This window comes from Balaenoptera borealis (genome assembly GCF_965194805.1).
Source record: "Balaenoptera borealis genome assembly, chromosome: 9".
NCBI classification, from domain to species: Eukaryota; Metazoa; Chordata; class Mammalia; order Artiodactyla; family Balaenopteridae; genus Balaenoptera; species Balaenoptera borealis.
In genome coordinates, this window is record NC_138873.1 from 115,119,371 (window position 1) to 115,142,031 (window position 22,661).

Below are 22,661 nucleotides of genomic sequence, written 5' to 3' on the forward strand. Positions count from 1 at the left end.
TTTAATGCACAATGTCGAACATTCAATTTAAAAATTACCAATTATACCAAGGAACAGGACAAAGAGAAAGACCAGATAATAAATATAAATGAATTCAGACAATCCAATTTATCACAGCTGATAAGACACAGCTAAAAAAAAGAATTAGTGAACTTGAGGGTATGTCAATAGAAAATATTTGGACTGAAACAAGGAAAGTAATTAATGGAAAATATATACAAGGGAATTAAGGAAAAATGAAACATAGTGAAAAGATCATCAGAAAAATGTCATACATGTAGTTGGAGTTCCAGAAGTGAGAAAGAGTTTGAAGGAAGAAGCATTATTTGAAGAAACAGTGGATCAGAGTACTTCAAAATGGACAGAAGGAATTAGGCCAGAAATTCAAGAAGGGTTAGGAAACTTAAGCAGGATAAATCAAAAGTAAATCCTACTTAGATTCATCATAGTAAAAACGCTAAATAAAAAAAAAAAGATAAAATCTTATAAGCTACCAGATAACAATAAATCAGTGCAAAACCAAGACTGATAGCAACAGAAAAAAACAGAAGCTAGTGGACAATAGAATGACACCTCTACCATGCCAAAAAAGACCAAAAAAAACCCCCCAAACCCCCACTGCCAAACTAAAATGCTACAGATGTCTTAGTGGGGGGTGCTTTTTTCCCACCAAAGCACTCAGTTTTTGTGATTTCTTTGAATTGACTTTTGATCTTGTTTTTCTTTTGTTTTCCCAATTACCTTCAAGTTGGGGGACTGTCCACCACAAACTTTACTAGATCAGTTCCATATTATTGTGCATCCTTCCCCATTGCATTTGATATTAGAAAACAGAATTCCCAAATATTTCTTCTTTGGGGAGTCAGACTCAAACAAAATTGCAAAATGAGTGAAATGTATCTCCAATGCCCTCCAGTCCTATTTCAGTCTTTCTGCCTTCCTTTTGGGTAATAGCCATACCAGAAGTGATACCTCACACTGTTCTGTCTTCTGTCTTCACGATAGAACCCTACAAGTCTTCTACAATTATCATCCCCATTTTATTTTACCGATTATGAAACAAGTAAGAAATAGCACCAAGGGCACACTTCTTGAATACAAAATTCAAACTCCACTGAGGTCTGACCTAGTGCTCTGGTGAGGTGACATCTTATCTGGACTCTCTCTTCCTGACACTGCCCTGCGCTGCCATCTCCTGCCCCTGTCCTGCCCTCTCAGATGCCAGCAATGCTCTATAGGGCCCTTTTCCACCTTGATCTCTGAGCTAAAATCCAAATTACCTAACCCATGCTGCACTAAGCAATTGGTAGCATTCTAAGTAATTTGAGAAGCAATTTCAAGTAAAGGAACTCATCAGGGATAATAAATCCCTTGTTGAATTTTTTTGGGGAGGACTCTGGAACTCTCTAACACAAATCACGATTTTAAGTTTACAGTTTAAAGATCTTGGTCTCCAAATTTTGCTGTGTAGATTTAACACTGTTTTATGATGAATTAACTCTAACGGTGCAAAGGAAAAGCCATTCCTTTTAAATTCATCTCCCTCCTCTACCTCAATTCCCTTCACATAATTCATAAGCTACTGAAAATTTGAAGATCCTCTAGTGAATTCCAGATGCTTCTGCAAGAATTTCCAGGCTCTGTAACTTTTGCTAACACTACTTCACTCTTGCAGCATTACCTTTTTAGCTGAAAGCTAGAACCTTTTGAACTAGTGCTTTTCACCCCGTGCTCCCCAGTGGAGGACTGCCACGTCACCCTCACCCACACCCACCTGGGTCAGCACAGCCCCGCTTATAGATCTTTTCATGTTTTCACCATGACACCAAGGGTTCAAGGGTAACACGTCCTGAAACCTTGATCTAGATGTTTGAGAACTTAAAAAATTTTCTTATATGATATGGCCATATTGTTTTTACTAACCCATTTTGACACTAAGTAATCATTGCTACTGATTTCTGAAGCACTTATTTTGCAGTGAAAGAATTAGAACTATTCATATATTATTCATGAAAATATGGGCTTTATAAGATAGAAGAATCCCTGCATTACAAATTATGATAATTATTCTAACTATAAAGAAAAAGGATAGTATTATTTCCACAAAGCGCCATAACAGTTTAGCTTTTGTTTATGTGTTGTTGTTTATATTTTGGTTTTGTTTGGGGGAGAAGGGTAAATAATATGAGATATCAAAAAAACCAAGCTGTGTCAAGTTTAAAGTGTACAATATTATCATACATATATGTAATCATCTTAGTTTAAGACTAACAATTTAAAATATAAAATTTACTAGTGTTAGAAAACAGATTTACAGTGGTTTTGTTAGAGAGATCTGTGTATTTATTAATATTCCTGTAGAGGGAAAAGATTCATGCAAATACATGGGCTAAGTACTGCAGGTGCATGCTACATCTCTCCATGATATGAAAAATTCTTTACAGTTCCATGAGATGTGAATTAACTGTAGAAAATATTTTTTCCCAACTAACAACAAAATAAGGAAATATTTCTCAGAATTATCAAAACACTGTATATGTGTGTATGCTTGTATATATCTTTGTGAGGATTTGTGAGCTCATTATAAGGAGAATATCATTATTGTTTACTTTATGTTCTAGAGATTTTTGACAAAAAGAAGACAATGGGGACCTTTCTACAATTTATATTGAGCATATTAGGATGTCATTTTCAATGAAGTGTATACATATATATATATATATGTGTGTGTGTGTGTATATATATATATATTCTTCCAAAACCCGTGTGTTTATATTTGTTCTCTGCATACTTTCTGGGTTAAATTATTAGTTCCCTAAACTTTGGCATATTTAATTTTAGAGCAATTACAGTCTTTAAATTAGTAAAAGAAATGTTCATATATCATACTTTAATTCCCCTTAAATATGATGGTTCCACCTGGACTGGTATAAGATCACTTCAGCAATTCCTTTACCCTCTCCAATGCAGGAGAATCTCCTGATTGGTTTCTGAATTCTATCAGTTTCCATAACAAGAACATACCACTTGGACATTTTTAAACAAATCCTGGTTTGCTGTTTTTGTTCTTGTTATGCTAATTGTGATGGCTGGCTTTTTTTTTGTTTTTAATTAAATGAAGAAATACCACGTTCACATACAACAGTTAGTCTATTCCATCTTGTAAGATCCATTCTTTACCAGAAGTCAAATCTATTCGGGTCACTCAGTGGTGGCCCTCTCTAGGACATGTCAAGTAACTAAAAATAATGATAACAGCTGTGAATAAATATAATCAGAACAAAAGGGTCTACATGAAAAACAAAGCAAACAAAAACACCGTCCTAAAGGAAGAATACAATGAAAACAGCACATAGAGGAGATGCTTTAGCCGACCATTCTGCTAAAAAGTCTGCTCTGACTGAAGTCCTTTCGCAGAAACCTCCCATGGAACTTGTCAAATCCATGGAGGGGTTCAGATATTCCATCCTAGGTACCCTAAATTTGTTTTCTAAATTATGAAAAGAAACAGACGGAGCCATCATATTGGAAGACCCACGTGGCTAAGATCTGGCAAAGCCAGGATGCTCACGAGGTAGCATCCGATGAAACTTGAAATGAACACTTGTCAAAATTCTCCACCAGATGATCCAATCCATCACAGTAAGGGGAAAATGTCCACAATATTAAACACTGATGGATAAAATATTTACGGATAACAAAATATAGCCTCATCCACAGGTAACATAATTCTGGGAAAAAGTGTAAAAGCAAGGCATAGACTGGAACCATGCTCTGAGAGAACATTTGAGCATTTTTAACTGAATTTTATAAAATGACTTCCCTCTGGGTGATGAATATGCACAAATAATAGTATGCTTATTTTCTGGAGGGTTGAAATACTCCCTTGTTAAAACAACCACAGTACAGATTGTAGCTAAAAGACTTAATACCCTATTCCCAATGTAGAACATTCTAACCATTCTATTCAGTAAAAGGGGGCCATTTTACCAGCAGTTATTCATGAATTCTGCAAGGATTTGCCCCCTGTTCAAAAATATTCACTGTCTTCATTACTGTGAAACCTCTAGAATAACAGAAAGCATTTTAACTGGAATTGGTAAGTTATACTAATTAAGTCCTAATAGTGGAAGATCTTCAGAAAACCCCACAAAAGTCTATGGCTAACCCAAGATCCTCAGAATAAATAATGGCAATGGACAGGATGGAACTTACAATCAACACCACGAAAATACCTGAAACCACTGATTGTTACACTTTCCTTTGCACACTTTTATTATCCTTTTATTTGTATCTTTTTCCTTACAAGTTTATACACTTCTGATTTTTCCTACCATGTTCCTCTTATAATAATATAAACTTGCTTATTTTTAAAATATACTAGAACCAATTACCACCATAACACTCTAATAGCTCTTCCAAGTGATTGCTGGCCACCTAATTTGAAAAAAAACTAAGTTAAGGTATGTTACACTGACTTTACTAATAATTAATCTCTTGTAGATAATGCAAGTTTAGGGCACCAGAAAAAGGGGATAAGACATTTTGGGGATGCCAAAATGACTGTTTGTCTTAACAACACCTTAAAAACAATATACTTACAGCTTCACAAAAGTTGTTCACTTCTCTCAGGAAGCACCTGTGTTCTTCATCTTGTGTGAAAATCAATGCTTTTCAGTGTTCACACAGAACCACAGTTTTTTGTTCTGCAAGGCTATTAGTTAGGCTTCCCCAAGTGGATGACTCCTGAATATCTTCTGTTGGCCTTCAGATTTATAAAGATCCCAAAGTTGTGAAGTTCTTTGTAGAGAAATAATAACTAGTGGAACAGACCACAGAGTAGTTAGGCAACTCGAGGTAGGCATAAAAAGTCTGTTCTATAATTTGAATATTGTTAATAAGTAATATAGCACAAAAATAAGTTTAAATTCCTTATATAAATCATTGGACAACATAGGATTTTCTTTTAGCTACTCAGGGAAAATCTGTGCTGTTACTAACTTATCCTATTGTATCTGAATTAACACTACTCATAAAATGAATCAATCTATATCTAAATGAAAAAGCCAACCTGGCTACCTAAAGTAGACTCAGAGAGTCATTGGGATCTGCTTTCTTGGGCAACCTAGAAAAACCCTGGATTATTTCTACAGTGCCTTTCCATCCCATAGTTATTTTTGTTTTTCTCACAGTTGTTTAATATCTGTTGTCCATAAACTTAAATGTTTGTATGCAGTTTCTGTCCTGATAGGTGATTCAACAAACAGCTCAAAGACAACAGCAGAATATATAATCATGCTGATCAATAATCTAACCAAAAATCATACCTGCACAAACAAACTTCATCTTAAAGGAGATCTGGAAACAAACCTCGTCTTCAAGGAGAATCAACTACAACGGGGGAGAGCTGAGCAATTCATGATGGGCTTTACTCCAGTTGGCTGTGAAAGAACCAAAAAGAACTATGAAGAGAAAATGTCTGCATTGTAGAAAAAAGCAAACCAAAAAACTGATCTTCTGTTGCCATGGTAATAAGAGCAATCAGAACTCATTTTTAACTTCCTCAATAAATAAATGACAGCCTTTTAGTCATCGTAAAAATTAACCCCTAGAGCCAGTTTGAAATGTACTTAATCAACCAATGACAACTCACTCCAGTAAACATGGTTATGCAAGCCAACCAAACAGAAAAGCCCTTCACGTCTGAAAGGCAGCCCATCAGGAAGAGGCTCATTCCACTGAACATGATTTTGAGTGCTAGCCAGTCACCAACAGTCTTATCCGCCTACAGTAATGGTAAATCATTCACATGTCTGAACTGCAGTGAAGTTAATTATTGAACGTCATGCTTCCCAAACATGCTATGGGAGACTGCATTCTGCTCTGCTTAGAGACAGTGCCTGACCAACATAGCTCCCCCACCTGAAGAAAGCAGAAAGTTCAGCTGTGTGTGTGTTTCAGGTGCTGAATGATGGTTTTATCCTTTACAGGGTAGTGGTTACATGGGTGTACATACGTTTGCTCAAACTCTAGATAAACATTTATGATTTTTATTGTATTTTCCTTATATCTCAGTTGAAAAAAAGAGTATTAGGAATAAAACAGCCAAAAAGAGGCAGGTGTTTAGAACTGAGGTGGAAACTTTGAATACTGCCTATCTGGCCTCTCTCACATCCACATCAGCAGCCCCTAGGACACCTTTATGATCTCGATGGGAACCACAGAACACAGTTTAAAAACAGCTGCTATATACATGATAATGACAACTCAAGGAGGCACTGGAAAACATAGCTTCAAATTCTTAAATAATGATATTTTGACTAATTTGGAGAGGCTTAAAAAGCATGAACTAAAATACAAGACAGGAATGACATGAAAGTAGGGAAAAGGGATTAGAACTAAAGCAACCTAAGATACCTTAGAGTATTCAAGAAGATAAGAGATATTGATTAGTTTTTAAATCAATCTGCATGGCAAAAAATTCAAGGGTAATCACAGAGTTAATAACATAAAAGGTATAACTTCCATTCCAGTAAAGGAAAAAGAAGAGAATAAAGAAAATCTGGTCAATCCAATACAAGGAAGGAAAGGAGAAAAAAGAAGCAAAGAAAATGTATTGTCAGTAATGTGCTAGAGCCAGGTTACAAAATCTCTCAAGAGCTCTCCAGAGCTGCTGTGCGCAAGTCTTCACCTCGGCTTCAGTTCTTTCATGTTGATTGCTTGCGTTATGCCACACAGAGAGTATTTACACCAGGGAAATAAGCAAATGTTACAAATTAGAGATTTTGTTTCAGAGAGCCAGTTTTTAAACGTTTAACAGTATACCTCTGTGCATATTCAGTAGAAAATGCAACTACTACCAATACTAAAAAGAATAGCAAGAATATGGCTTAGTAATATTAATATCTACTCAAACTGGCTCTATGCCCCCCAAAGCATTTTTGAGGTAATTATTTAATCATATGAGATAATATAAGGATAAATTCATGTAAGGATGTAACAATCCTAAGCTTGTGTACGAAGTCTTAACATTTATAAAGCAAAAACAGAATAAGAAGTGGAAAAATTAGTAGGCAGATTGGGGGATTTTAACATACTCCCCTCAGAAGCTGATAGATTAAGCTGACCAAAATACAAAAACAAAAACAAAACAACACAAAAAAAAACAAAAACAAAAAAACCCTCTCAAAATATATAAAAAGATCTACTGCACAAATAAGAAGCATGATCTAATGTACACTATAGAACACTGCAGCCAATAAGTACAGAATACAATTTATTTGGAAGCATATATGATGCATTTATTAAATTGCCATAAAAAGTTTTGAATAGCTAAGAATTGGCACATAAACCGTGTTTCATAGTCATATTGTCATAAAAAGAAAACAAGAAGAGAACTGAAATTATACATTTGGTAACAAAATAAATAAATATTTATTTCACGGATCAGAAACTAAATTTGAATTGAAATTTAGGAAATGTTTGAAACTGCCCTACAACAAAAGCAGTTTGTTATAAAACCCATGGGATTCTGTTAATCAGGAGGTATTTAGGGAGAAATGTACCGCCTAGAATACAACATGTTAGAAAACAAAATGACTAACCATAAATGAGCTAAGTGCTCGTGTTAAAAGTTAGAAAAAGAAAACTTACTAAACTTAATAGAATTAGGAAGAATGACACATTTTCTAGAAAAAAAATTAAGTAATCAAAACTGACTAACTACAAAATGAATACAAACATCTCTATTAGCATTAAAGATATCAGTCAATCTCCAAAATATACTCACAAAATAAAGAAGTGTAGGGCTTGGACACAGAAAATAAAATTACTTTCGGGAAAGGTCACTTTTTTTCAATCCAAACAAAGATGCTATATAGATTAGTATTAGTTTGGGAATCCCAAACCATTACTTTAACAATCGATTTCAATCTCCCTATTAGTGTGTGTGTGTGTGTGTGTGTGTGTGTGTGTGTGTGTGTGTGTGTGTGTGTCTTGTAATCCTAAAGTCTACATATTACCTCAAGAGACTTTTTCAAATAAGTTAAACCACATAAAAATTAATTTGTCATTTGCTGTGAAGACAAAGCAAATATTTACCCCAAGTCATATTTTAAATAGAACTTTAAAACAACTCCCTGAATAAGCACTATTGAGTTAATGAAATTAAATCTATATATCTCAAGTGCATAAAACATTTTGTATCCTTATTTTAACTTTCATCATGTGTAAACCATGGTATACTAGTGAATTGTATTCAGAAAAGAATACTGTTCATGTAACACCACTTTTCCAAAGAAAAAAAGAGGTGAATCTGAACTCTGTCATTTTGACAAAAAAAAAAAAAAAAAAAAAAAATTTTGTTTTCAAGACTCTCCAACTGGAATCTGCAGAGAGTTGAAGAAGTAGGAATTATTTGTGGCTAACATTAAATTTTCTACTTGAAAATATTACTTTGCCTCAATACTAGTACTCAATACTATAAACATAACTCTAAAATTCACTTTGTACAGTTTTACAATAATTGAATGAAGCCTAATGATGTCTTAGGGGAGAAAAGCAAAGATATCCTCTGTTGTATTCTGTTTTGCCTTTAAAGTTATCAGTATCCTATCAAGCTAGTCAAAGCTAAACTGAATCTTTAATAGGCATTTTCTCTTGCTAACAAATACAATTGTTTAGTGTTTTCCTTTAAATGTGAAACAAATCGATAATGCAATACGGGCAAGGAAGAACATTTTCACAAAGGTCACAGGCTTTTTTCTTTTTTTTTTTTTAACATCTTTATTGGAGTATAATTGCTTTACAATGGTGTGTTAGTTTCTGCTTTATAACAAAGTGAATCAGTTATACATATACATATATCCACATATCTCTTCCCTCTTGTGTCTCCCTCCCTCGCACCCTCCCTATCCCACCGCTCTAGGTGGTCACAAAGCACCGAGCTGATCTCCCTGTGCTATGCAGCTGCTTCCCACTAGCTATCTATTTTACATTTGGTAGTGTATATATGTCCATGCCACTCTCTCACTTTGTCCTCCAGCTTACCCTTCCCCCTCCCCATATCCTCAAGTCCATTCTCTAGTAGGTCTGTGTCTTTATTCCCATCTTACCACTAGGTTCTTCATGACCTTTTTTTTTTTTTTTTTTAGATTCCATATATATGTGTTAGCATATGGTATTTGTTTTTCTCTTTCTGACTTACTTCACTCTGTATGACAGACTCTAGGTCCATCCACCTCACTACAAATAACTCAATTTCATTTCTTTCTATGGCTGAGTAATATTCCATTGTATATATGTGCCACATCTTCTTTATACATTCATCTGTCAATGGACACATAGGTTGCTTCCATGTCCTGGCTATTGTAAATAGTGCTGCAATGAACATTGTGGTACATGACTCTTTTTAAATTATGGTTTTCTCAGGGTATATGCCCAGTAGTGGGATTGCTGGGTCGTATGGTAGTTCTATTTTTAGTTTTTCAAGGAACCTCCATACTGTTCTCCATAGTGGCTGTATCCATTTACATTCCCACCAAGAGTGCAAGAGGGTTCCCTTTTCTCCACACCCTCTCTATCATTTATTGTTTGTAGATTTTTTGATGATGGCCATTCTGACCGGTGTGACATGATATCTTATTGTAGTTTTGATTTGCATTTCTCTAATGATTAATGATGTTGAGCATTCTTTCATGTGTTTGTTGGCAATCTGTATATCTTCTTTGGAGAAATGTCTATTTAGGTCTTCTGCCCATTTTTGGATTGGGTTGTTTGTTTTTTGGATATTGACCTGCATGAGCTGTTTGTAAATTTTGGAGATTAATCCTTTGTCACTTGCTTCATTTGCAAATATTTTCTCCCGTTCTGAGGGTTGTCTTTTTGTCTTATCTATGTTTTCCTTTGCTGTACAAAAGCTTTTAAGTTTCATTAGGTCCCATTTGTTTATTTTTGTTTTTATATCCATTTCTCTAGGAGGTGGGTCAAAAAGGATCTTGCTGTGATTTATGCCATAGAGTGTTCTGCCTATGTTTTCCTCTAGGAGTTTGACCACAGACTTTTAAATAATGAAAATACAGTCTTGAGAGTCACGTGCACCAGGATCCATGATGCCAGGGGATGTGTTTATGGTCAAACTCTTGCAGATGGTTGCTTAATCATAACAAGTAATGATTAAGAAATGTTAAACAAGTCTCATTATTCCCAGGCTTCTCAATGACTTCAGTATTCTAATGCAAATTTTTAAATCCCAAGAATACAATACACTGTGCAGCATTTTCCAAATATACTTGAATATGAAACTTTTGTTTTAACAGAGTCCTTACTGGAGCAGCATTTCTTGCAGCATCTTTAGGAAATGCTATTGTAAAAAATGGCTCTTACACAGTTGAGAAGAGCAAAGCCTGTGGAATTAAGAACTCGTAGTTCTGTAAAAAAGATTTTTTTTCTCAAACTGTGGATGGAGCCAAATCCATGAATGCAATTAACATTTAATTTGTGATCCATAGTATAAGTCCTAAAGAGAACACATAAAGTAGAAGACTTAATTTCAGTCAGAGTATCCCTAAAGAATCAAAGGACAAAGTAAGCTGTTGAATTTGTTATTATAGAATAATATTGTGCCAAAATGCCAAGCATCTTGGGGTTATGATTATTACTATGATTTACTATTCTCCATAGAGAACAAAGGTTGAGTTTATACACTCTACTCATATAGAAATGAGCTTCACCAAGGGACAACTTCTGGCTCTGGTGGCATGAAGAATCTAACAAATCCTTCCCCCTATCAAATAAAGTACAAAACTACAAAACAAAATAAAAATAATTTCATGGATCTAGAAATAGATCAAGGTAAGCAACAATAAGAAGTATACAAGAAAAGCTAACAGAACTCCAACTAAGGATTATAGGAGCCTGTAGCCATCTTGGCTGGAGATGCTCCCATCATCCAGAACAGACCATGTTCTAGGCCATAAGACAAATTTCCATAAATTTAAAAAGACTGAAATAATACAAAGTATGTTCTCTAACCAAATTGAATTAATTTAAGAATCAAAAGTCGTCATAAACAACAAAGAAATTGGCAAACAATTGGAAATTAGACAATGTACTTCTAAATAGTCATGAGTCAAAGAAGAAATCAAGATGCAAATTAGAAAATATTTTACTGAATGAAAACAAAAATTCAACATGTTAAAATCTATTAGTGCTTATATGGAGATTTAGAGCTTTAAACATTTGTATTAGGAAGAAAAAAAGATACAAAATCAATCATTGAAGCTTTCACTTCAAAAAGCTAGGAAAAGAAAAGCAAATAAAACATGAGATACAGAAAGATAAATGAAAGGTTAGAGAAGAAAAGAATAAAATAGGAAAAAAACAGAGAAACTCAATAAAATCAAAAGTTGGTTTCATGATAAGATAAAACAAAATATGACATTAGGGAGTTGCAAGTTAAAACAATGAAATACCACTGCATACCGATTAAAATGGCTAAAATCCAAAACACTGACAATACCAAATGCTGACCAGATTGAGGAGCAGCAGGAATTTTCATTCATTACTGGTGAGGATGTAAAATGTAACTTTGCACTTCCCTTTGCACATCACTTTGGAAGTCAGTTTGGAAGTTTCTTACAAAGCTCAACTTAGTCTTGACAAATATATGATGTAGCAATCACACTCAGTGTTTATCCAGCTGAGTTGAAAATTTATGTCTACACAAAAGCCTGCACACACATGTTTATTGCAGCCTTATTTATAATTGACCAAAACTGGAAGCAACCAACAAACCCTTCAATAAGTGAATGGATAAACAAAACCTCATATATCCATACGATGGATTATTATTCAGCAAGATAAATGAAGGAGCTATCAAACCACAAAAAGACATGGAAGAATTTTAAATACTTATTGCTAAGTGAACAAAGGCAGTCTGAAAAGGCCACATAAAGTGTGATTCCAATTATATGGTATTCTGGAAAGGGTATATCTATAAAATGGTTCAGAATAATTCTCTGATGGCATATGCATAACATTATGCGTTTGTCAAAAGCCATAGAACTGTACAACACAAAGAGTGAACTCTATGTACACTATGGACATTTGTTATTGTTCAATATTAGTTCATCAATTGGTGCAGCCACTGTGGAGAACACTACAGGGTTTCCTCAAAAAACTAAAAATAGAACTACCATATGACCCAGCAATTCTACTCTTGGGTATATACCCAAAGAAAAGGAAAACACTAATTTGAAAAGCATATGCACTCCAATGTTCATAGCAGCATTATTTACAACTGCCAAATTATGGAAGCAACTTTAGTGTCCATCAACAGATGAATGGATAAAGAAGTAATTGTGTGTATGTGTATATATACATATACATATACATATATATATATATATATATATATATATATATATATATATATATATATATATATATACAGCTATTAAAGCAGAAGGACATTTTGACATTTGCAAGAACAAACACAGATGGACCTGGAGGCTATTATGCTTAGTGAAATAAGTCTGACAGAGAAAGGCAAATACAGCATGTTTTCACTTATCTATGGAATCTAAAAAATAAATAAATAAAGATAAAAACAACAACAAAAAAACAGACTCACAGATACAGAGAACAAGGTAGTGGTTACCAAGGGGAAAGGGTCTGTGGGAAGGGGCAAAGTAGAGGTAGGGAATTAAGAACTACAAACTAGTAAGTACAAAATAAATAAGATACAATGATGTAATGTAGAGCACAGGGATTATAGCCAGTATTTTATAATAACTTTAAATGGAATATAACCTCTAAAATATTGAATTACTATGTTGTATACCTAAAACTAATATAATGTTATAAATCAACTATACTTCAACAACAAACAAAAGAATGTACACATTACTGCAAGATATTAATAATAGGGGAAATTGGGAGTGGCAGAGAGATATAGGAACTCTGTAGTATCTGCTTAATTTTTCTCTAAATCTAAAAATGCTCTAAAATGAATGTCTATTAATTAAAAAATAAAATGTAAAAAAAATCCACTGGCTTTTCCCTCCATCCCCAGCAAAAAAAACCAGGATTATAAATCATGATCAAGTGCATTTCATCCCAGGAATGATGCAAGGTTAGTTGAAAGGATTTGGACACAGACATGAATAAAGCTCCTAAGAAGATTTGCAGAGCTCTTTCCCTTCATCTCCCTGCTTCCAGTGGTCTGACTTGGCAATTCTAGCAACCTTAGCAGCCCCAAATCACTATCTAACTTTCTACTACTCAGATTCTATTTCTTTCATCCATTGAGACCAATGTTCTCAGCTTGGGCTTCATGTCCCCACATATGGTTTGAAAACTACGGGCAGGAAGAAAGCCAGCTCCACTTGTGTGCTTTCCCTTTCTCCAGTTTCTGTGTTATTTGTTGGGTGTATCTAATCCCTTTAATTAGTTGCTTATTATATTCTGAATATTTTTATAGTTGTTAATAGCAGGAGAGCAATTCCAACTGAGGCCACTCCATCCTGACTCAACCCAGATGTCTCTATAAATGCATTTTATGGGATCACTCTTTCTACCAAGTTGCTAATAGATTGTATTGAATGCACTGAATAGACAGAGATAAATAAAGTTATGTTGCAATTATTCAGGCTAGAGGTAATGACAGATTTGTCTAGCATAATGGTGATAGTGCAGAAGAAGAAAAATAAACATTTGCAGAATATGTAGGAGATAATATTGATATCATTTGGCATTTGATAATACATGACAATAAAATGAGGGGGATTTACAGTATAACACAGCTTTCTGGCTTGTGTTACATGAAGGATGGTAATATTTTTCATAATGGAAAACAGAGCAGATTTATGATAGTAGTAAGACTGAGAGTTTCTTTACTTTTCACTCTAAGTATTCTATTTTCAGTGAAGTTTTTTTCATTGTGCATTCTGTGTGTTCCATGAGGGTGTTTTATAAATAAGACTATGTCTACTTTTTCTTTTTTATGGCATAGATGGAACATGTCTGAACTAAGGCAATAAAGGTAAGAGTAGTGGAACAGAGAAAACTACAGGAAAGGTTAGAGAGGCAGAATCAACTAAAATTAGTAATTAACTATCTGTAAAAGATTAGGGCAAAGGAAGGAGAGTAAAATAACTCTTCAGTTTATAGCATAGGTATGTGGATCAATAATGAGACCATTGATCAAAATACAGATTATATGAGGAGAAACAGTCTTGGGGGGGGGGGGGTGTGCAATGAGTTTTGTTTTGGATATGTGTGTGAGTGTGTGAGATGCCCACGTGAAGATGAAAGGTAAGCAGTCAGAGGTATCATCCTGAAGTTGATAAAGAAATATGAGCTACAGATAAAAGACTGGAAGTCAGCATGTATGGCCATACATAGATATGAATAATATGAACCGAGTATGGGGTCCAAACAGAGAAGAGTTCTGAGTGAAACCTTGAGGAACACCATCATTTAAGGTATTAGGTGTGGAAAAGACCATGAGCTCATTGAAAGTCATTGAAAGGGCTTGAGAATGAGTAGCTAGAAGGGGAAAAGAAAAAATATATGTATATAAAGCAGAGAGGAGTGTCATATTCCATTGATTTAGAATTTTAAAATTTGCAATTTCCTCTTTTCTTTCCCCTTTGCTACTATGAAAGCAGTAGTTTTTGGCTTATATACACCTTTGCTGGAGGAAGTAAAAAATTTATGTGAGTCATATTCTTCTCCTTTGATTTTATCTTTTTTTAAAAAAAATTAAATACTGTAAATTCAATAAATGCCTTATTTGTAGCAGCAATTAAACACCTTCTTATTGTTTCTGCATCACTGAAAGAAAAAAGTTATTTCAGCTGAAAGTTCAGAATCTACAGAAAATATGCCCTACATGACTATAACATTGTGCTTTTGAATATATTTGCTGTGGAGTAAAATTCTTTTGCTCCACTTTTCAAGTTTCAAAATGCAGCTTTTCATAGTATACCTTTGATATATTCCCTTTGCTAATGAAATTAATAGTTCCATATTTAATCCAAATCAATATAGAATTTCTCAGTATATTATTCTTGAAACATAAACTTGCATGAAATACTTTAACTCAAAAGGCTACTTTTTTACTTAGAACAAAGCCTTCCCTACACTCCCTGGCCTCATTCTGAACTCATAATCCATTTCTTCAAGCCCAATATTACATGCACACACAGAGGTACTCACATGCATATATACATGCACCTTGCTCTTTCACTATGGGACTAGGGCCAGGCAGCGGTATTTGGATCATGAGATGAGCTTTGCAGTTCTTTACTCCATGGTCCCTTTGTTTCAACAGCCATTTTTCCTCACTAAGAAAGCTGTTTCTCTTCCCATGGTTGGGCAGACCCTAAGTACCATGGCCAGTGATGAGTCCCAAAGTGCTGGGTTGACACAGGGGAAGGAACACGTTGAGGGGATTCTCTGGGGAGGTGCCTGAAATTAGATTGTTCATCACTCATTAAATTAGTGACATCCACTTCATCCTCTTCGCCTATACTTTAATTTTATATTTAGTTACTATACTTGATGAATAAAGTCAGATTTTAAAATTGAAGATTTTTAGTGTGATATTTTCTGCCCCACTTCCCCAAGTATTTACCTTCTTACCCCTCTGACCTTATGATGTGGCTTTCAATGTCTGACTTTGTCAAACAGGTATTTTGTAGTTAAGATTTTAACAATATTTATATAATCTCATAAACATACTCTATTTATTCTGGTATAAACATGTGAGCATTCTCAGACAGAAATAACCAGTCAGACAGATCAGTTCAGCACATAATGTTTCCTCCAATAATGAGAAGCATCCTTGAAAGTATTTGGACTGAAAATTTCCTGAGTCACCATGAGAAACTTTGAAATACCAAGCCAATTATTTGGGTCGGGAAAGCAGAGTTTGCACATTTGACATATCTAGAAAAGAAAAGCATCAAAGACCTAAAATCATTGTTTCATATATGTTCATCTTTTCATACTTTAGGTAGCATGAATTTAGTGTTTTTAGGGAGGATATGCAGGAAATTTGAGATGTATTAAAGAATCATACCTAGCGATTCTAATCGGTGATTACCTACAGAGAAGTCGCATAAACTGGGGGTGCGGGGGGTGGGTATGGAAATGGTTGAAGGGACATAAAAGAGAACATTCATTTGGAAGGTGTATCTCTACTTTTTTTTGCAAATAACTAACATATTTTTATGTTAAACATGTTTCTGACACTTCTCATGCATTACTTCAGTGCACAAAACCTTCAAAACAGATAATATGATTCCCATTTTATAGATAAGGAAAATGCTTAAGACAATTTACTTGCTTACGTTTACACAGCAAGTAAATGTAATAATCTGTTTTAAAACTTATAGCTATAATTTCTTCATTTTCTCTGCTGTGTAATATTCCATAGTGCAGATATACTTTATCCATAATTTAGATGATGGGAATTTGGTTTGTTTCCAGTTTTTGTTGTTATGAATTGTCCTTCATTAAACATTCCTAGACATATCTCTTCACAACATTTTTCCCTATGTCCTATCTTTTAAGAACCTACTGTAAAAAGATTAAAACAAATTTTTAAATAAATTAATAAATTAATAAAAAATAAAAACAAAACTATTTGCATCAGGGGAAAATATGTTGCTAAAATTATACTGAAAAATAATTTGGAATTATCATATAAAATTGAACTTTCACATACCCAATTATTCAATGATTCCACTCCTATGGTGATTTGTGATATCTCTACTGTATTAAACTCACTACTGTGCTCTGTTTCAACCATGGGAAAACACTTTTTAAAACTTATTTTTAACTTTGATCAATTTCTCTTTGATTCTCTGGATATCATGCAAACTCAATATATCCTTCCACAGACTCTTCACAGGCTTACACTGGTGACAAAATAAGTTTCCTACTGCTCTGACATGTGGCTCGTTCCTGCTAACCTAACAGCCATTCATTCCCAAGGAAGCTAAGGCCACAAGTATTTGATCTCATATTATAATGTTTAAACATGACTGGAGATGATGAAATCTCTCTACTCCCATCTGTCTTTGAACATAATTGTAATAAAAGTTGTTTTATCTCTGAAAAGACTCGAAGGTTTCCAGGCCAAGCCATCAGGGGTCACACTTATTGAAGTCTCATTTAAATCTAAAATTTTATGAGATTAAAAAAAAAAGTCAATTTCCAGAAATTAGAAGCAGGCTGACCCAGGTCTTCTCCTCTGCATAACAGAGTTAAGGAATGATAACAATGCACACTTCACCTTCTTTCTACTTCACTGTTTCTAAGTTTCATCATCTTAATGTCTTATTGCCTCCAGCACATATCCCAAGTGGTATCAGATGCTCCACTGAGATTCCAAGAAGAAAATAATAGAACTTCTATTTCTACTTAACTTTTTCTCATCCCCTTTCTAATTCTGTTTGTAAATGTTTTTACGGTTACATAAGAAGTCAATAAAAATATAAATGTATACACATACATCTACTGGGAACTGGGGAAAAAGTTTCTTTTTGATACGAATACACATTTAAGAAGATTTGAGGAGGACTAGCCTAGGCTGTTAAATTGTCTCCTAATCCCGCCTATAAGTCACACCCCCAGTTCAACCATCTTTCACAGCCTTACTGAAGACTTTTTGAATGTCTAATCATTTTAGTTCTCTCTACAGGTATTTCCGATGAATTGCTAAAGTTTGACATTTAAGACCCTTTGGGGACTTCCCTGGTGGCACAGTGGTTAAGAATCCTCCTGCCAATGCAGGGGACATGGGTTTGATCCCTGATCCGGGAAGATCCCACAGCCGGCGGAGCAACTAAGCCCGTGCGCCTCAACTACTGAGCCTGCGCGCTAGAGCCCACGAGCCACAACGAATGAGCCCATATGCCACAACTACTGAAGCCCACGTGCCTAGAGCCCGTGCTCCGCAAGAAGAGAAGCCACCACAACGTGAAGCTTGGCCATTGCAACGAAGAGTAGCCCCTGCTCGCAGCAACTAGAGGAAGCCCACGCACAACAATGAAGAACCAACATAGCCAAAAAATAAATAAATTAAATTAAAAAAAAAGACCCTTTGTATTCCATCCCACCCTAAAACCCAGTCTTAGTTCCAGATATATTTCTTGGAGCTCTTTAGAGATTCAGTGCTTTTGTTGTATTGGTGTTCTCATTACTGTCTGAACATACTCTGATGTTCTTCTGTCAGTTCCAAAAATGTTCATTTTGCCTTGAACATTCTTTGCTAAAAATTTCCTAATAGATATACTCTAATTAGATCTCAATGGGCAGCACTAAAATTTTTCCTGCCATATATTTACAAAGCACATATAACTCTCTGTAAGCATTTACCCCTGTGCAATGTATTTGTGTTTATGTCTTACCTCTTACTCTAAATTGTAAGCCCAGAGAAGGAAGGGCTCATTTTCAATTATCTTTTTTATTTTCTAAGCACCTTACTCAATGGCAATTTACCTAGTTGGTGTTTAGAAAGTATTTGTTGAATTATTTCAAATTGAGTCAATAGGTAATATCAATAATTTACTTTTAGTAATAAGGAATAAGAAATGTCTTGCTAGTTATTTGTTTCTAAAATATTTCCCCTACATGCATTTGCTGTGCATTTATATTTCTATTTACAGCTCTTCATATGTGTCTAGCTTTAGAAATAAGATAACATTTGAAAAGATTTCATGGATGTTCAGGGAGATTTTCCTGGAGAATGATCTTTATCATGACCTTAGGAGGTATTTTGAGAACTCTACTTATATTCTTTTATGTTTCAATTATTTTATTTATTTTAACTCAGATGGAAAGAAGTCCTCAGGGCAGTAACTGAGTCATATTTTGTAAGTTATGAGGCAGAAAAGACACATCTTGGCAATTCACACAGAACTATATCATCATCATTACGTTGCCTCTAAAGAGCTTGTTACATTTAAATAAATAAGAACATGGAGATCCATGTTATTGATGACTATTTTTATGAAGTTCTCCTCTAGCCCAGGTTTGTCTTTTACAGAGCTTCACACAGTGCTAGAACTCCCTCACCTGAAAGTCCATAGTAAAGTGGTGTAGGGTTATGACTCCCATAGGCTTTATTGACAATATATTCCCTAAGGGGAATTCCTCTAGGTTGTTCAAACAGAAAATAAAATACTAGTTGGACATATTTAGTACAATTGTCTGTAATACCTTCTTCTAGTAATTACTTATATTGACCCTTAAATAACACAGGGATTAGGAGGGCAGACCCACTGTAAAGTCGAAAATCGTGTATAACTTTATAGTTGGCCCTTTGTATCCACGGCTTCACATCCAAGAATTCAAGTAACCACCGATTATGTAGTACTGTGGTACATATTTACTGAAAAAAATCAGAGTATAAGTGGATTTGCCAGTTCAAACCCGTGTTGTTCAAGGGTCAACTATATTTGCCTTTCCCAATCTCTCAGTAGTTTTACATTTTTATAGATGATATAAACTTTACCATTTAAATTGTATTTTCATATAAAGATAGATTCACTTTTTAGACGTACCCTTTACAATTCATAGTATTGTCTAATTTTTAAATGAATGCCATTGTATCTTACATGATACTCATACAAATTTAAATGTCGAGGGTATACAAAATATTCCTTTTATAAATAGTGATAATGATGATGGGGATGGTAATGATGACAGGAATAAAATATCCAGTTTTGAAAATTTATAAAAATTATTGATGAGTGTTTCTTTCTTAATCTCACAAAGCCTCAGTTCATCTGTAAAAAGCTATAATGATATCTATCTCATTTAATAGTCATGAGAAATATAAGTTTTATATTTGCTGTTAGGGGCTGAATTGTCCCCCTTCCAAGTTCATATGTTCAAGTCCTCAGGCCCAATACCTCAGAATGTGACTGCATTTGGAGATAGGGCCTTTATAGAAGTAATTAAATTTAAATGAGTCTGTTAGGGTGGCTCTAATCCAATCTGACTGGTGACCTAATAAGAAGAGGAAATACAAAGAAAGAGACCAGGGGCATGTGTGCCATGTGAAGAGGCAGCAAGAGGATAGCTGTCTGCAAGCAAGGGGAGAGACCTACAACAAATCTTTCCCTTACAGCCCTGCGGGCACCTTGATCTTGGAACTTGCAGCCTCCAGAACTGTGAGAAAATAAATTTCAGTTGCTTAAGCCACTGTGGTATTTTATATTGCTTACGTCTGTGATATTTTATATGGCAACACTAGCAAATGAATACACATATGCATACCAATATGCATATACATTTATGTGTGTATGTTGTGTATGTGTGTATGCCTAGCAAAAATTTGTGGTTATCATTGATCTTGATTTATATAACCTACCTCCTAGAAAAGTGTTAGGACATAGAAGGTGATCAAACGTTTATTAATGAATTTATTAATTCTTTCATATATATTAATTCTCTCTTCCTTACTGGATCGTAAGTTCCTCCAGGGCAGCAATACTTTTCTGATTAGAGAAACCGACACAGAATTGAGCAGAGAATGAACACTAATTGATTACAGGATTCTTGTTCCTCCAGTGTAAATCTAATTTGAAAATCATTTTAAGGCAGGCTTATTGAGGTAAAATTTAAGATAGTAAAATTTTCCCCTTTGAAGTACATAGTCAATAAGTTTTGATAAATATAGACAGCCAGCTAACCACCAACATGATCTAAATATAGAAAATTTCCATCATCCCCAAAACTTCCTTTGTGTTTCCTTGGATTCAAACCCCTCCCTTCCTTGCAGCATGGAAGCCATGGATCTAATTTCTTACCTCTTCTTGCTTAATTTCCTATATCTTTGCCTCTTCCAGAATAGTATATGCCTGGAATCACACAGTAAGTAGTCATTCAGACCTGACCTCTTTTACTCAGCATACTGCTTTTGGAAATCATTCATCTTGCTGTGTGTATCAGAAGTCTGTTCCTTTTCATTGCTAAGCAGTGTTCTCTGTATAGTTATACCACAATTTGTTTATCCGTTCACTAGTTGATGGACATTTGAATTGCTTCCAGAATTTGACAATTTTGAATAAAACTGCTGTAAACAGTCATGTACAGGTCATGGTGTGGGGCATGTGTTGGCATTATTCCTGGGGGGAAATCAAGGAGCAGAATTTCTGAGCTATATGATAAGTGTGTGTTTAGCTTTATTAGAAACTGTCAAACAATTTTCCAGAGGGGTTGTACCATTTTACGTTCCAACTGGCAATGCTTTTGTGAATTAGCTTAGCAACTTATGACATTTCCAGTTACCTCACATTTTTGCCAAACCTGATACTGTCATGTTTTGGATAATTTTGGCCACTACAGAATAGTTAAAATATTATCATATTTTGGTTTACTGTGCATTCCTCTGATGTTGCATTCCAATGATATTGAGCATCTTTCCATGTGCTTATTGACGGTTCCTGTGATATTTTCTAGGTGTTCATTCACATCTTTCATACATTTTAATTGGGTTTGTTTCCTTTTTGAGTTCTAAGAGTCCCTTATATACAGTGGATTCAAGTTCTTTATCATAACCATGTTCTGCTTGTCTTCATATTCCTAAGAGTGTTATCCAAAGCCAAAAACTTTTAATTTTTATATCTAATACCATGTTTTCTTTTATGGTCTGTGATTATTATGTCCTTTCTAATAAATACTGACCTAAACAAACATAAAAAATATTTTCATCTATTTTCCTCTAGGCATTTTATAGTTTATATTTAGGCTTATGGTCCATATCAAGTTAATTTTTATATGATATAAGAGGTGAAGTTCCTTCTTTTGCATATGGCTGATCAATTATTCCAACACCATTTATATAAAAAAAAAAATTCTTTCCCAATTGAATTACTTTGAGCTCTTTGTTGAAAAACAGTTGAGATATATATATATATATATATATATATATATATATATATATATATACTCTCTATTCTGATCAATTGATCTACTATATTTTTATCCTTACTCCAAACCCACAATGTCTTGATTACTGTAGCTTTCTAATAAGTCTTGAAATCAGGTATCATGAGTTATGCAAATTTGTTTTGATGCATTTGAGATGTTTTAATGCATGTCAACAGTATATATCTCAATTTACTTAGATCTTCTTTCATTTCTTTCACCAGGATTTTGTGTGTTTTAGCACAAATATCTTGCATGAATATTGTTAAATATACTCCTAAAGACTTTTTGTTTTAGTGCATTATAAATGGCATTTTAAAAATTTCAGTATCCTATTGATCATTGATAAATTTTAGAAAATATTGACATTTATATATTGATATATATTGACCTTGCATGTTGTGAGCTCACTAAACTTAATACTAGTAGATTTTGACTGATGCTTTGAAATTTTCTGCATAGACAATTATGGCATCCGTGAATAGACAGTTTAATTTCTTCCTTTCCTATTTTCATGCCTTCCATTTCTTTATCTAGGCTTCTTGCACTTTCTAGACTTTCCAGTACAATTTCAAATAAAAGTAGTGAGAGCAGGCTTTCTTCCTTTTTATCAGATCTTACAGGAATTGATTTAGTATTTTACCATTGGGTCTGATGTTAACTGTAGTTCTTTTTTTTAAAAAATATCCATTGTCACTTTAAGTATGTTCTTTTCT

General features: G+C 34.3%; 1 protein-coding gene across 3 annotated transcripts in view; it reads right to left on the reverse strand.

The window, feature by feature from the left end:
• LOC309634704 (uncharacterized protein) overlaps positions 1 to 22,661 on the reverse strand; it is a 405,124-nt gene that overhangs the window by 193,633 nt on the left and 188,830 nt on the right. For all 3 annotated transcript variants that reach the window (XM_082405126.1, XM_082405125.1, XM_082405124.1), the window contains exon 2: positions 4,603 to 5,441. The gene's annotated coding sequence lies outside the window, so the exon portion shown is untranslated. The remainder of the gene's footprint in view (positions 1 to 4,602; positions 5,442 to 22,661) is intronic.